Below are 6,000 nucleotides of genomic sequence, written 5' to 3' on the forward strand. Positions count from 1 at the left end.
GCCATAATGCCACAACCAAAATAGTTAGATAGGTAGATAAATTGAAAGGAAGGGAGGGAGGGAGGGAAAGAAAAGAAAGCAATTCTCCATAAATCTGACCTGATTTATGCCATGTTTTTCAGCTTCAATTTGGCTGTAGAGACACAGTCATTAATTTACTGTATTCTACTCCAGACCTGCTTTTCTAGATTTTTGCATTAAGTCATGGGAAATGTCCTATGGAGCTGAGGTATGCAGGAGAGTCAAATGTGCTGTGGTTATATACATGCTCTTTTCTTTATTCTAAAACTCAGCTCACCTTACATGAAGAAATGCCCATATCATCACATTTTAGGGACATCTTCTCAAATACTCCAAATACATTTGACCCAAACTGGCAAATAACTGGGCTGAATTCTGGTGCCACGGTCCTGAGCCTCTCTGTAGTCACAGCAAGTTGTTAAAAATGACCCAGCAGTGGTTCTCCTGAAATTCTCATTTTCCTCACTTTGCCGGCTTTATCACAAATTACCTAATAAGTGCGATGTGCACAGCTTCCATAGTTTTTCACAAGTGCAAATGGAGCAAATGGAAAGGTTGGATCTGGTGACTGTCCTTGATAAGCTTTCCTGTAAATCATTCCGAGAATTTTACACCCCTTTCCTTTTAAATTCTTTTGTTGAACATGTTCCAATCCTTCACATATGTTCTTTCTTTCTCCTCTCAGTTCTGGTGCCAAGGTTCCCTGTCTATCTCTTTAGGCAATCTGGCTACTGCTTTTCACTAGGAGGAGCACCCTTCTTTGCACTGAACACCTGATCAGCTGAAAAAACTTTTCAAACACTTATTGCAAAATGGGGCACAAACTTGACTTTACTTGATAAAAAGCATTTTAATATCAAGCTCAGCCTGAAGATGGGTCTAAGTTAAATAAGATTAACTTATTTTAATTAAAACTGGCTATATTTAAAAACTGCAACAAAAGGAATCTGCTAAGGCAAACCTCATTGTTTTACTTAGTAAACATGTCAGCAGCAGTGGCAGCTCTGTGCTGGCAGGTCTGGATGCTTGAATGGTGCCTTAAGGAGAACAGGGTCTTCTGTATTTGTAAAAGCAGATTATTGAACACACATGTACACACTCAAAATTGTTTGAGGGCAGGCACAAAAATGAAGAGATAGGAAAAAGTAAGGTATGAGTCTTTTTGTGCCTTAAACCACAATGAATCAAATGCTGATATGTTCACGAGGTAAAAAGAAAGGAAAGGAGAGGATATCTCCTACTCCATGACCTGTGGGATCAGTGATTTTATATAAGATCACGGAACACATTAAAGGGAGCAATTGTGAAGAATAGTAACTTTAGAGGTTTACATAAGACTTTATGCTTTGACTGGAAATAACAGTATCTAGTAATACTTAAAGAGACTGAATTCCTCATGCAAAATTAAACGTAAGGATATTTGTACACATTTTCAAAACACTATCATTTTCCTAGAAGACACTAATCAAAGCAGGGAAATTTAAAGCCAATAATTGGAGTTGGCAAGAGAATGTGTTAACAGAATCCTTCTTAAAGTCATCTCCTTTCTCATCTTCAGGCATAAAGAATGAATGGCCCCTGCTTCCAGATGCATCTATGCAAGACTTTTTATGTAATAGTTGGATAAACATGACAGTATTATTTGAGCCACCACCTTTGAAACTTTGAGTAAACATTAAAAAAAATCAACAGGCTCAGCAATAAGAGAATCTGAAAACAAAATTTTGATAAGATTTTTGTTACTACCAAATGAGTTACTCAAATGTCAAAATAAAGCCAGCTACAAATTACTGAAGGAATTGGCTAAAATAAATTTTAGAATTTTGAGGTTTAATTTGAAATAGTTTTAGGATACATTTGGGAGAAATATGTAATTACAGTAACATATGATCATTTAAAATATGTGAGGCTTATATAGACCACAAATTCAGACATCAGTTTAGAATGACTATAAAGTTGTAATATGTGATTTTTATTTAGTAACCTGTACCTTCATTCAAAATAACCTATCTATAGGAAAAAAAAAGTAGTTTTGCAATATATACTAAATATCTGTATAAGTATTCTGATTTCATTCTGCAAACCATGAAAATAACTTTCCAGTTAACACTTTTATATATAATCAACTTGAAACTGTCTCTGTATTCAAACTGAGTGGAAAACAACTTTTAGGAGATATTTACTCCAACTATAACTCCCATTCCTGGAATCACAATGTCTCTATCCTGCACCCCAATCTCTGGTTTAAAAGGTTCCCAAGTTAGCTTTCCTCATTTCTTCTCTAAAAATAGAAAACTTGAGTAATGAAGGTCAATTAGGTTTGTTTGTCTTTCGAGACAGTGAGGAATTGTTTCTAATTAAAAGATTCTGTTTCCATGAACTCTAAAGAACATCTGTATTTAGCCTAAGTCATAGTTTCCTAAAATTCTTAAATTTACCTCCCTGAAGTCTTGGGTCAAGTGGATTAATTTAGGAGAGTAAATCCAATGGACAAAATAATCTGGATAAAAATAACTCTCTGATGCTTAATTTAGGAAATTAACCTGTTGAAATTTCTGGCTCTTAGAAAGTCATCAGAAGAGGAGGCATAACAGTCATAACATTGCATGGGCCAAAGCCACTTGGAGGCCACTTGTCAAGCATCAAGCACCTTCCTATCTAAGCACAGGAATGGTAGGAGCAGTTTTATATGAGAAGTTAAAGCCATCCTGCCCCTCTCGCCAGGAGAGAATAGAAACTTCTCCCTGTCTAGCCAATGCATTCCAACATTTTTCCAAATGCAGCTACAATTTAAAGTTAGGAGCCCTAATTTGATAAGGGTGGAAAGTGAAAGCGTAAAAGACCAAGTATGTATCCTTCTACTGGAGGAGAAAAGCTCGGCCATTTGCCCACTGCTGGCAACTTTACCGTGTTGATGGGGGAGCCGTGGTCTGGCCCTAGTCAGAAGGTGGGACACTGAGGACACATTGTGGGAGACTTGGCTGAACACACCAGAGGATACTGTAGTAAGTTCCAACAGTACCTCATTTCTTTTTCTTTTGTCTCTTCCCACTTTTCAGCTGTCTGAAGTTAACAGTCTCACCCCAAATCCTGCTTTTCCAAGCCCCTTAAGAAGTGTTTCTGTGGCCAAAGTGACAGTGAGGCCTGGGGACAGGAACTGGTTAAGTCAGAAACAAGGCAGTGTCCAACTGCAACGGCCAAGTCAGCTTATTTCTTCCTCCTCTCCGTGCATAGTACTGCTTCTACTACCAACTTTTAGAAGAAAAGGAATCCACAGATTGTCTCAATCTACCTGGATCCAACTCAGAAGGGCAGAGGGAGTTGGAAAAGTCTTCTCCCTTTCCCTTCTCTGCCTCTGTATAGATTGACTAGATACATTAATTTGCATGCACAGAGATGGAAACAGATGGTAATGATATTAATAGGCAATAGAAGTAGTCAGGAGCAAGGAAAGCCATTGACTTTGGTACCTTTGACTGTAAAAATAAATATAACTTAAAAAAAATCAAGAACTAAGTGGTGGGTTGGAAGAGGAAGAATTTTTGATCTGCTGTTTCTTAAGACAGTGGTATATATGTGGGGCTTTTAGAATCCAAGCATTCCAACTTTAATCCCAAGCACGTAAACACTAAGGTGCGGGAGGCAGAAATGAAGGGAGAAAAACAAACAGCATTCTCAGTGAGCACTGGGGGCTTCTCTGTCACCTCTCTCTCCCTGGGTACCATCCCTTCCCTGTGCGGGCCTCCTCACCCACCTCTTCCGGGTCAGTGTCTGTCAATCTTGTTGTGATCAGCTGTACAGTTTGCCAGTTGTCCCCCCAAGGTGGCTGGCTGACCTACTGTCCCCAGAGATGCCTCTCCCCACCCCTGTGTGTCAGTCTTTTTCTGCTCCCTGGGTCTGTTTCTGACTGGAGGTTGGCCTCCTCCTGCTGGCCTCTTCCTCTCCGGTGTTTTTCTCTTTACATACCCTGACCTACCTTCTTCCCACTGTCATTCCTTCCCACACTCTCCTCTTGGAACAGGCAAGCTTATCTCTCCATCTTGCAGGGCTGAGTTTCTCTCCAGTGTCTGCCCCTGTGTCCCTCTGCCTGCCTATCTGGCTTCCCCCAGATGGGCCTCCCACGCCATGCTGGTGCTGGTGCTGGTCTCTTCCCTGCAGATGCACCTGTCTGGAGTAGCTACTGACACATGCAGTTTTTATTTCTTGTATTTCCTCGCATTCCTATTGCTGTGTGACTTCCCAGTCATACATGAGACCCTCTTTCCCTGAGACTTCATGGTGTGTAGGAAAAGTATCTTTCTCCCTGTGCATGCACTCCTCCCTCCACCCCCGAGTCTGAGTGTTTTTCGCCTATGCTTCTCTGGTGGGTAACTCATATGCCCTGGAATGTACATCCATGTGTCCACTCGATTCTGTGAGTGCCATCCTGAGGGCATGCTCATTTCTGAGTCGCTCCTGCTGTTTACATGTACACTATCATGTGAGCTCACGCACTCCTCAAGCTGTGCACAACTGTGTGCCTCCTCCTGTGTGCATGCTTATGTAGGGGCCCCCTGAAGGTTAAGTCTCCCTTGGCCCAGGTTCACACCTCTCCTGCGGTTTTGCCTCCAACTCTGGGCCTTCCTTCCAAGCATTTAAAGGGCCTGGCACTAGTGGGAGCTCAACAGATGTTAATTCCTTTCTCCACTTTTATCTGAATAACTATGAGCATGTCTGGGTATCCCTCTGGCCCTGCTTTATGAGATCAGTTAATCGGAGCGTGTTTCCTTGACATGGACTTGGCTATTTGTCGGGATACTCTGTGGGTTCTCCGCTCCACGGACGGTCTCTCTTCTCAGAGTGACTGTTACCGGTCTCTCATATGGTATATCCCTCCCCTTATGCGATGCGTCCACTCTGTCTCCCTCACTCATTCACAGTACTGCATCTCCATAAACGGCTTCCCTAGGCACTCCGGTTGCGGCGTTTCTTCGCTCTGCCTCCCACTCTATCCCTCACTTTTTTTTTTTTTTAAACGGGAAAACGCGTCCCTGGGTTTGTCCTCCAACTGCCGAGTACGTGAGCCTTCGTTGTGCTCGAGTTGTGTGTGTCCATGGATCTCTCTCCGGGACGCGGTGCAGGGTGAGAAACCCGAGTCAGCCCGGGACGCAGTGTATCCCCGCCCCCGCCCCGGCCCCTCGATCCAAGTCTCCAAGTCTGTGAATCCGCCTCAGACGCGAGCGACGCGTCTTTCGGGAGAAAACGCGTCCCTGGGTTTGTCCTCCAACTGCCGAGTACGTGAGCCTTCGTTGTGCTCGAGTTGTGTGTGTCCATGGATCTCTCTCCGGGACGCGGTGCAGGGTGAGAAACCCGAGTCAGCCCGGGACGCAGTGTATCCCCGCCCCCGCCCCGGCCCCTCGATCCAAGTCTCCAAGTCTGTGAATCCGCCTCAGACGCGAGCGACGCGTCTTTCGGGTATGAGGAGCCACGGAGACTCTCTCTCCTCAGTAACCGATGTCTCTGCTCCCGGGTGAGCGCTGGCTGTGTGTGGCTCTCGCTACGCGGTGTTGTGTCTCTGGGAACGCGAAGCGCCCGTGTGCCCGAGTCTCTGGAAGTGTAAGGTGTGTCCCCCTCCTCCCTCATACGCGGACTGTCTGTGCCTCAGCCTTTCCGAGTACACGGTGTGCCCCCCGCCCGGCCCCATAAGCTCAGCGCCTGTATCCCCAAGTTCTTGCGAGTACAATGTGTATCCCACCTTCATACGCGGAGCGCCTGTGTCCCGGTCTCTGCTGGTCCGCGGTGGTACCCCCAAAACGCGGACGATTAGTGCCCGCCGGTCCTCTCGGGTTCGTTACCCGGACGCTGCCCTCCGACCCCTCCCCACCCCCCCGACACGCCGTGGGCAGAAGAGCCATCTCACTCGTCTCCCTGTTGCCTTTCTCCCTCACTGGGACAGAAAAGGCTAGAAAACCCAGGCGCCGTCGGAAAGTCCCGCAGCGG

General features: G+C 45.0%; 1 protein-coding gene across 2 annotated transcripts in view; it reads right to left on the reverse strand.

Moving 5' to 3' along the window:
* ELL2 (elongation factor for RNA polymerase II 2) overlaps positions 1 to 6,000 on the reverse strand; it is a 74,319-nt gene that overhangs the window by 67,801 nt on the left and 518 nt on the right. The window lies entirely within an intron of this gene.

Source organism: Neophocaena asiaeorientalis, unplaced genomic scaffold (genome assembly GCF_003031525.2).
Source record: "Neophocaena asiaeorientalis asiaeorientalis breed wild unplaced genomic scaffold, Neophocaena_asiaeorientalis_V1.1 scaffold550, whole genome shotgun sequence".
Taxonomy (NCBI): domain Eukaryota; kingdom Metazoa; phylum Chordata; class Mammalia; order Artiodactyla; family Phocoenidae; genus Neophocaena; species Neophocaena asiaeorientalis.